The sequence below is a fragment of the Medicago sativa genome, chromosome 6, assembly GCF_051527215.1.
Source record: "Medicago sativa cultivar Bolivia chromosome 6, Bolivia_mono, whole genome shotgun sequence".
Taxonomy (NCBI): domain Eukaryota; kingdom Viridiplantae; phylum Streptophyta; class Magnoliopsida; order Fabales; family Fabaceae; genus Medicago; species Medicago sativa.
Window position 1 is genome coordinate 14910792 of NC_140754.1, and position 11024 is coordinate 14921815.

General features: G+C 33.0%; 1 long non-coding RNA gene and 1 other non-coding gene across 3 annotated transcripts; both read right to left on the bottom strand.

The window, feature by feature from the left end:
• Positions 1–4760: 4760 nt before the first annotated feature.
• LOC146913101 (uncharacterized) lies at positions 4761–6294 on the bottom strand. 2 transcript variants are annotated; one of them, XR_015015176.1, is made up of 3 exons: positions 5674–6294; positions 5315–5475; positions 4761–5211 (listed from the first exon to the last, which is right to left on the bottom strand). It is a non-coding gene; the product is annotated as an uncharacterized LOC146913101 (long non-coding RNA). The 2 variants fall into 2 exon arrangements; XR_015015177.1 differs by having other exon boundaries at positions 5654–6089.
• A 4310-nt stretch (positions 6295–10604) lies between these two features.
• On the bottom strand, positions 10605–10711 carry LOC146913102 (small nucleolar RNA R71). The gene has a single exon (XR_015017158.1). It is a non-coding gene; the product is annotated as a small nucleolar RNA R71 (small nucleolar RNA).
• Positions 10712–11024: the final 313 nt, after the last annotated feature.

An 11024-nucleotide genomic window follows, 5' to 3' on the forward strand; every position in this document is an offset into this window, starting at 1 on the left:
AAGAGCTTTTAGCTTATAAGCTCATTTGACAAAAAAAGCTCTGTTTGGTAACACAAAAGCTCTGTTTGGTACAACGAGCTTATAGCTTATTTCAGGAGCTTATAAGCTATTTTTCAGAAGCTACTTCAAGTAGCTTCTGAGCTTATAGCTTTTAGCTTCTCATTTTTTCTTCCATATTTACCCTTATTATTCAAAGCAAAAGCTATCAGCTAATTTTGCCAAACACTTCAACTAGCTTATCAGCTAAAAGCTATCAGCTAGCTTATCAGCTATCAGCTAATTTTACCAAACAGAGCCGTAGATTCAATTGACCGAAGTGGGTAAATAAACATTATGTTCCATTTATGTTTTCTTTAATCTTCGTTACCTGTTGATGTTCTAACATATCTATTTATAGAATGTTTTACATCATTGTGACGGCAACCCTTAGTTTAGAATGGACCAAACCATTGGACTTTAATTTCACGAGCAAAGTAATGTTAGAATAATACAAAATAAAAAACTGCAAATATGGGCAACGATCGAAGAGTTAGGGGCAAAAAATCACTTTTGCTTGAAAGTCAAGATAAGAGAGTTGCTGCCAAAGTTTTGCCTCAAAATTTCTTACTGAAAATAATATTAGCTGCAAAAACATGATTTTCATGTAGGACGGTCCATGAAATTGACTCTAGAAATTTTGATATTCTTTTCTTTTTTGATGTATATATAGCTTCTATAAGCATCGTTTGGTAACATTGAACATCTCCTCTATTTTGGTAGGAGGATATGCAGTTACCTAGTTTTGACCAGCAGCCTAGGCTCATCCAACTAGGGGTCCACATTCACAAATGGAATCTAATAATCTAATGGTTAAGAGTTGTTGAAAATAAATATTCAACCAAGAGAACTGCAATACATATAGAATTCACAAACGGATCGCAAATGAAAATTAAATCTGGTCAATTCTATAATACACAAGTGTGACGATTTGATCGATAGTGAAGAAGACACTTGTGTATGATACAAGATCATTTTGTTTGTACATGTTAGACAATACCAATAAACCAATGAGAAATCAATATTTTGCGAAAATCATGAAGATTTAGAGAAATAAATGATAGTCAATAAATAGAGGTTTGCAGAATACACGTCATGATTGTTTCACTTGTTGATCCTTCGAAAAAAGTAGCATTTTTTTTTTAACTAATTAGTCAGCTATATATAAACAAGAAGACACTAAAAAAAACTGGTGCACAATTGAGATTTGAACCAGAATTCAAATTCATATTCTTTTGAACGATTTGTTATTAACTAAAGTTTTCTACTACGGCTAACCATGGAAATAAGTTTAGACAATTACTTGTGTCACAAGTTATTGATTGGATATGCAACTAACCAACTACCTTAATGTTATTTACTTAAATAACTAACTCTAGTTACAAGTTATGTGTGTGTGTGTGTCCTATCTCATTTCTAAAACTAGATTATTGGTGAATATGAAGTATCTATTCATGAGCTTCTTCTTCCATATGAATTCTTTTTGTTTTAAGCTTTCTTCTTTGTTTGAGATTAACCTTTCACAACTACTTGACTCAAATGGCTTTTTAATATCATGTGTTATTTTTAATTAGCTACATGCATTAAATTATTAATTTGAACTAAAGGGTGCATGAACTTACTCACTAAACGGCGCATTGACATGTTTAAACAATATACTAGTATTTAGACTGAGAATCTAAGCACAAACTATAATATCATTTTTCTAAAGTATATGTATTGTGTTTGTTGCTTCAATGCAATTTAGTATTACAGAAACCAACTGCTAACTTTTTCTTTAATAAGAGAAAAGACAAAATGTACAATTGAATTAATTAATTTAATTGCATGCGTGTACAATTGGTTTGATTAATTTCATTGCATGCAGACTGCATATACCAGAACTCCGGGAATTTTAAGGAAGAAAAATGTTACTCCTCAAACTTTGGTATTATATAGCTTTAAGTTTAATTAATCAGATTATGAATAAAATATACTAGCTGGTTTGTTTTTTTCTCTTTTAACTAAAGATGTTGACAACTTCATGAAAATGCAATGATATGATCATATGAAAGAGAAAAAAAAAATATTCATTTAAAAAATTAATTAGTATTTGATGTATCTAAATATATATATTTTTAACTCATACTACTAAATAAATAAATTTTATGATTGTGATATCCAGATAATAATAAAAATATTGTTTATAATATTAATTACCGTTATTGTCAATTGTGTATACCACATTATCCCTTAAACATACGTTGCATCATTATTTTTCTTAGTGAGAAAAACTTTATTTGAGACAAAAAAAAACAACAACGATGAAAAATATTACTAAGAGCTTATCATTGTAACTTCATGTTACATAGTCCGAATTTGTTCAAAGACGGTTATTCAACAAAAGTTTAACCCAATTTTTTTAAAAAAAATTCAAGACTTCCCAATAATTTTTTTTATATAGAAATGTTGTTGGTTTTTTTAAAACAAAATTATTTTAAAAGGGATTATACCTTGGAAAGTTCCATAAAGCACCGAGAGCAAACAACACATGGTGATCTAGACTTAATTAGACATCATATCACTCAAAAGCTTTAGGTATTGTGTATATATTGTTGGAATTCATGTTTGAGTGAGTTAGTCTTACATTGACTAGAAATGAGCTAAAAAAAGTGGTATATATGACTTATATAATACTAAATATGGTCTTAATATTTTGAGTGAAAATATGGTGTAAATGTTTCTTGATGATCCTAATATTTATCTCAATAATGCTAACGTACTTCCTATCAAGTACTATGAGAGCCATTGTTCACGTAATGGGGGAACATTAGAAGATTCAAGTGTAATTACTCCTTGTATCAAAAATCTTTTCAAACATGGATTCAAAGATTATGTTTAGGAATGACAACAAAACCCATACCTGCAGGTATCTGTTCGAACTAAATTCAATTTGACAGGTTTTCTCTATTTTGATTGGGTTTGAGTTTTTCTCGATTTTAAAACAAGGGTACGAGGCTGGTGACGTGGATATACGTACTCACCCCGAACTCATATCCAAACCTGTCCAAAATGTAGAAAATCAATTTATTGCCCCTTTTATATAAATAGAAACTTAAACCCTAAATCATTTCACTCACATAGTCAAGATCTCAGTTTTTTAGATGACACTCACTTATCATAGTTATTTATTTTCTCCTTCCATATCTCACACTCTCAGCCTCTCTCTTCTCCTTCACCATAGTCGTCAATCGTCATTTTCTCTTTGTTTGATAATGCATTACAACATTGCGCTAGAGGCTGAAAAATACTTTTATTTTTTACGGAAAAAATTATCCACTGCAGGGATGGGTATGGGGCGGGGATTTCCGAACTCGTTAGGGAGGAATAGAAAGGGTAACAAGAGTAGAGTATGAGAATGGGGAAGGTAAAATCCGTGTCCATCCCGCCTCACTGTCATGCATAATTATGTCCATCCGTGAACCCCAAACCCACCTTTCTTACAATCTATAGTGTCATTATCCCATTGAACCGTACATACCTAATCTTCAGAAAATGATTTAAAAATCATTTATCCATCTTAATCATTGAAACGAATCTAATTCCTTATTTTTGTTATAATAGATCAATTTGATACATATATGTTTGGATAGATTACATCGATGAGAATAAATTAATCAAATTAACACGCAATGATGGACAAGATAAGGATGAAAAGAAAATAGCTAAAGTAAGAAATATTTGTCAAAGTTTCAAACGTTGGTAAAGTAAGGTACTTGTTTGTTGTCACCCTCAATTAGGACATAGTATATCTCCACTACTTACTAGGAACTTGTTCGAGCCTCCATGCTTTTAGGAAAATCGCTTGTGTATGAATTTCTCCCTAATCAAAAACTGTGGGCGCTAGCTGTCGGTATATACTTGAACCAATATGATTCTAGAACAGCCAATATCTAGAACAATTGATTTTTTTCATGTATTGTTCGTACTGATTGATCTAAACTCACGAGGACTAGAACAGTTGAATTTGGCTAGTTAATATATTTATTTATTTTTTAAGTGATGGTTACCAGTGATTGATGGGTGCCCAAACTTCTTTAATATTTATTTATTTTTTAAATGATGGTTACTAGTGATTGATGGGTGCCCAAACTTCTTTGCTATGCGAAGCCGGATATAATTGGATTTGACACGTCCAAGTTTCTTCTGATGTCCAATTTTTCTTACGATAATTGTCACACAAAAACAGTTTTAAGGTCTCGAAATCTTTTATCGTCTAACTTATGCCCTATTTGTAACATAGAGAGCGATGATATGTGGTCTTTCTGCCTCTCAGTCGCTCACCCCTTACGCGTTTGGTTGAAAGACTTTAGTTCTAATTTTGGTTCAATTGATCCCATTATTTTTGAAAGATTTGGTGCTATCACAAATAACGTATTTTTGAAAATATCAAACATTCTATTCATGAAATTTGTGGTCAAGTGTTCTCCTTTTTACATTATGGTCTAAAAGTCTTTGCTTCTCTTGATCCCCCAACGTATTCAATCGCACATACATGTCAAATAGACGAAGAGTAATTGAGAAATGATATAATTAACAGATTGTACTCTTAAACTATCAAAACGACAGTTAAATAAAAGCGTTAAATCTATACTCAAATAACATTTAAAAAGGAACAAAGGGAATATATGAATAAAATAAAGTGGAACAACTAGTATACTTGTCAAATTGTTAACCATCTCTTCTTTTTCTATTACTCTTCATTTATCGTCTTTTGCTTCAAATTAGATACTCTCCTTCATCTTTTCTCTCTATCTTCTTTCTACGTCTTGGTGTAAATGACTATAATAGCTAGTCATTTACACCACTAAACCAATACATATCTCGCCACCCTAACTAATATAAGATGCTAACTCGTTTAGAGTTTGAACTGAATCCCCTAAATAAAAATACAACAAAATGAGAGGAAAAAAAAGCGTATATCAATACATAAGGTACACTATACCTTTCACTAGTTCAGAAAACAGCTCCAACATTCTCCAACAAAATTTTCAACAGCTCCAACACCATCTTCCCTCTCATTGACTAGCATTTTTCGGCATAGAGCTATCAACATCAGATTTCTCCACTAGAACCATCAATTCCACCGCCACAATCGGCTGAATCAGAACAATCCACAAATCTGCCTCCGTTCTCCTAAAATGTAACATCAAAAATTAAATAAATATAAAATCCCTGAAATGTAACATAAAAATGAAATCTGAAAAATCAAATCTATAACAGGTGAAAATAAACAAACCATAAACATTCAACAGCTCCAACACCACCTTCCCTCTCATCGACTGCGGATCAGCATTCTCCGGCATAGAGCTATCAACATCATATTTCTCCACTCGATCCATCAATTCCACCACCACAATCGGCTGAATCGGAACAGTCCACAAATCTGCCTCCATTCTCCTAAAATATAACATCAAAATTAAATAAATATAAAATCCCTGAAATGTAACATAAAAATGAAATCTGCAAAATCAAATCCATAGCAGGTGAAAATCAAAAATCATAAACATAAAATCAAAATCAAGATATTGTGAATACTTAAAAATATAAAGAATTGGAATCCATAAATATATGTTACCAGAAAAGAACATTAGTTACCGATTCTTCAGTAAGTTCACCTTCAGCTCGCCTTTTCGATTTATAGTTGAAGAAGAATCGCGTTCATACACGGTGGCTACAAGTAGAACGTTGCTGCCTCGGATTAAAATAATCGAAGATGTCGCTCAGTCTATAATGAAATAAAAACGCAAAGATCGAGGAAAGGAAGAAGAGAAAGGGTTAGGTGTTCATATTGCGGTGGAGGAGAAAAATGGGTGAAGATGAAATCATTCAAATCACGAAATCATTCGGATCAGTTGAAAGCTTAGGTAATAAAGAGTTCAAAATTGGTCTTTGTTTTTCTGATCAATGTTCATGGCGGCCGGAAAAAGCGTCAGACAGAGGAGAGGGGTGAAGGTTTTAAGGAACACGAAAGGAGGGCACATGTTCTCTTTCTTTTTTCTTTGGAGAGATATGACAAAAAATGATATTTAGGTGAGGTTAATAGCAAAGACCAAAAAGTAACGGGCCCTTTTCATTTTGCCTGGGTTATGACAGGTTGCTCCTGGAAAATGCAAACCAGGGGGTATGACGGGGTCTTGCTCCTGGCAAAATTACCAGGGCTTCTACCCCTAGGAAATATCCCCGTGAAAACAACATTTTTCTTGTAGTGAGGTGGACCAGATTGTAAGGGATAAATTTAAAGATAAATAACATTCAGATTTACCCCTTATTTCTTTTATATAACTATTAAGATATATCACCCCAAGTAAAATATTGTTGAAATATTTGATTAAGTATTTGTATTTGGAATCAACATAACAAAAAGCTTTGAAACAATAATATGATACCACAACAACTTTGAGCGAACCATCAACATTCTGTAGGTGTACGGGTTGTGCACCCTCCCATAACAAATAGGCACGATGACTCGACCTACTATTTTTACTCGACAAAAATCAACTTATGAACGAGTGAAATGTAAATTGACATTGCTTTTCCATCGAGTGACAATCATGTAATTATTGACGTTTGTATTAGAGATGAGAACAATGCTTTTGTTCTTGAAAGAACCGAATGTCTTGCACAAAAGTGTGAGGTGCATATTAGTGAAACTCTCGAATTTCTTTCGGCACTTAATTGGATTCGTGAGCTTAATTTGGATCTTATTGATTTTGAGCCGGACTCAAAATGGTGGTAGATAGTTTTTTCCCTGAAAGGAAGGAATTTATAGAATTTGGTGATATCATTCATATATATGAAACTGTCTTTTCTTCTTTTTATGTAAATTTTAGTGTTAGGATTGCTAGGAGTCAAATGAATGAAGTTTTAGTGTTAGGATTGCTAGGAGTCAAATGAATGAGATTGTTCAAACTTTTACAAAGGTAAACACATCTTTAACTAGTGACCAAATCTTTGTTGATATATTAAATTGTACCGAATACATGTTGATTAATGATATGATATAAATACTATTTTGTCAAAAGAAGAAAAATGGTATACTTACGTAGATCATCGTAAACAACTTATAAGAGTTTTTATGGTCTATAGTCTAATTTTTTTAGATTCATTGAATAATGTAACAAGTCTATATTCTTGATCAAATACATTAATCATTCAATAAATCTAAAAAAAATCAATTGTTTTTTATAAATAAGACCGGAAGCCGTTTATTTTTTTAGGGGAAGAAAGTGTTGACTAGTTGACTCTTATTGAATGCATCGAAATGCTAGTATAATTCATGTTGTAATATACACGTGTTTCCAATTCATTGTAGCTTTTTTCTGCTTCTTAAATCAAATCCTAAGATATAGTCGCCAAAAATAGAATAATCCTAAGATAGGATAATCATACACACCCATCTCACCTATAAAATTGCTTTTCTACTCCAAGGATTAATTGTGGAAGGACCATATAACATTAAAGAATTTTGGTCTTCACCCAGCACATTTCGTTCGCACCCTGCAGCCATTCTTAATATGCCCTTGCATTAGTTAAGTCACGCTGCGTGACTTAACTAACGCACCTTATAAGCTCTGCGTGACTTAAGTCACGCACCACTGGCCTATGCGCGAGTTAACTCACGCACGTTGGCCGGTGGTCAAAGCTGAAGAACAAACGTTTTTTGGTCTTTGGTCAGTTTTTCAACATTCATACCACACGTTTTTTTTACCAAATTTTACACATTTTTTGACCACATTAATGGTATTTACAACCTATACTACCATTCCCACCTATAAATATCCCTCCATACTTCCCTAATTCCTCACACAATATCACTTTCTCCCCCTCCTCACTCTCTCCCTCTATTTCTTTTTTTTTTTTTCAATGTTCTCTTTGGGGGGCAAAAGTGATCAAACTTCTTCGGGATAAAATAATGAGTAGCCGACTTGGGGAAGTGATCGACCCTTGGGATAAGTTTAAATCTGCTTTTTTAACCCCAAAAACTTTTTACCGTGGGTAAAAAGAATTTCTTGGGGTAAAAGAAAAAAAAACAGATTTAAATTTAGCCCAAGGGTTGATGATGTATTTTCCCCAAGAAGGTTGCTCACTTTTTACCCCAAGAAGGAGAAAATAAGTAGTGAATTTGAATAAATTATTGTATGAATTATTGTATTGTATGAATTATTAATAAAATGAGATATTGTTATATGCCTCAATTTTGTTCATTCCTTTTTATTTTATATTTGCTTTTATTTTCTAATGTTGTAAATAAAATATCGAATCAATATTTATTTTAAGTGCATAAATAAATTTGAATATAGTAAATAAAATAATTTAGATTAATGTAAACAAAATAATATAGAATAAAGTAAATAAATGAATTTGAATAAATTAAGCGTGAATTAGAATAAAAATTGCGTATTTAATAAATTCGAATAACGGTTACATTACATTACAAAAACAACATGTATGTCAACTATATATGTTCATAATATGTCATATAATTACATTACATTACATTACATTCAGGAATGCACCTTCCAACTACAACAATTGTCTTGCCCCTGAATGGGGTAAATTCAAACTAGTTAAGCAGCAAGACTCCACCATGCGATCAGCATTTTAAATGATGGTATTCAAGTGTCAAAAGAATGAGGTCCATTCCTTGACACTTGAATACCATCATTCAAAATGCTCATCGAATGCTGGAGTCCTGCCGATTAACAAGTTTGAATTGCCCCATCCAGAGTAAGACAATTGTTGTAGTTGGAATGTGGATTCCAACTACAACAATTGTCTTACCTTTAAATGGGGCAAATTCAAACTTGCCAAACAACAGGACTCAAGCATTTCGCCCGACATTCATGTTTTTCCTTTGAAAAGAATAAATTTTTGTTAGGTCTGCTTTAGATGATGGTATTCAAGTGCCAACGAAATGAGGTTCATTCCTTGACACTTCAATACCTTCATCTAAACCAGCCTAACAAGAATTTAATCTTTTCAAAGGAAAAACATGAATGCTTGGTTGATGAGTCAATATTTAGTCTATTTTTTATGTATTATTTAGTTTAATTTTATTTAGATTTTATTTTATTTAAATATTATTTCCTTTTTGAATCTTTTTACTTCAATTGCATATTTTATATTTCAGGAATGAATATTGGATGGGAGCAAAAGAAAGGAGTCTGGAGCTGATTTGGAGCAAGAATACGAAGATTCGGGAACAAAAATATAAATCCCCCAAGTCAGAAGCTTGGCACGGCCAGTGGCAACATGTGGCACGGCCGTGCCACCCTCTAGAGTGCCTTTTGCTGCTTTTGCTTTGGCCCCAAGTTACTCTGTTTTAATTTTACCGAAAAGCCCTTGTAATTGCTTAGATTTTAATCGAACCAAGCTTTAACCCTAATTTCATGTAACTCTAATTTCTAATCTAAATTCACAGTTTTAACATGAATTAACTATTATCAAACTGTGGAAATGAAAGTGGAGGGTTTGATAATTGTTAATCCATCATCTCAAATATCAATTTATAATGCGAAAGCGGGGCTTTGATATTGGAACAAGTGAATTTAGACAAGAATTGCAAAGACAGTGAAATAGTCTTTGCAATCCTTGAGACATGTGTAGTTTAAATCCTTATAAGCATCTTCTAGTAATCAAGTCAGCGAAATAGGCTTGGTTGCAAGGGGTAAACTCTCACCGGACTTGATCGGAAAGGTGAGGGGCTAAAGGGAAACCGGTCTTTAGAAATTAGGTGTAAAACATGAAATTAGAAGTTAAAATCTTGGCTAGTGAAGGACTTGTTATTATGACGAACCAATGATCTCAATGCTCTTTTTATTCTTGTTATTTACTTTCAACCAACTGAACCTCCTATTTTATAATCTTTCTTCTCCTCTAATCATTCTCTTAAAGTTAGTTAAATTGAACAACTCCCTAGCGGAACGATACTCTCTTTTACTACTACTTTGATAGACCGTGCACTTGCGGTTTGACTCTATCAAGTTTTTGGCGCCGCTGCCGGGGTGTTATTGCAATTTGATTAATTATTTTTTTTTAAGATTAGACTGAAAAAAAAATCTTTTTCTTTATTTTACTTTAATTTTTCTTTTTCTCTTCCTTTCTTTCTTTTTCTATTTCTTCTTTTGCCTTTAACTTCTTGGGAAGCATAAAATAATAAAGATATGACTGAGGAACGCACTCTCAAAGAGTATGCAATCCCATCTTCAGATGAGTCATATGATGCTATTGTGTACCCAACGGTTGAGGACAATTTTGAAATAGAACCTGCACTTATTCACTTAGTGCAGCAAAATCAATTTTTCGGATCACCCATTGAGGATCCGAATTTTCATATTTCAACTTTTTTAAGACTCAGTGGAACCTTGAATGCAAACCAAGAGGCCGTAAGGCTGCACCTCTTTCCTTTTTCCTTAGGGGGTAGAGCTAGTGCTTGGTTTCATTCATTGGAATTTGGGTCTATCACTTCATGGCATCAAATGAAGCAAGCTTTTCTTGCCCGATTCTTTCCCTATTCTAAAACTGTTCAATTAAGGAATCGAATCATACAATTCACTCAAAAAGAAGGAGAATCTCTTTACGATGCGTGGGAGCGTTTCAAAGAAATGCTTAGACTTTGTCCCCATCATGGTTTAGAGAAGTGGATTATTATTCACACTTTTTATAATGGTCTTTTGTATACCACAAAAATTTATGTTGATGCAGCTGCAGGTGGAGCTTTGATGAATAAAACATACACAAGAGCATATGCTTTGATCTAGGACATGGCACAAAACCACTTTCAGTGGACCTATGAAAGGGACATCACTCATGTTGCTCCTTCACCCTCTAAAAAAGAGGCAGGTATGTATGAAATTTCTACCCTTGATCACCTATCTGCTAAGGTGGACACACTTTTTCAAAAATTTGATAAATTAAGCGTAAATGTTGTTGTAACACCCACGACG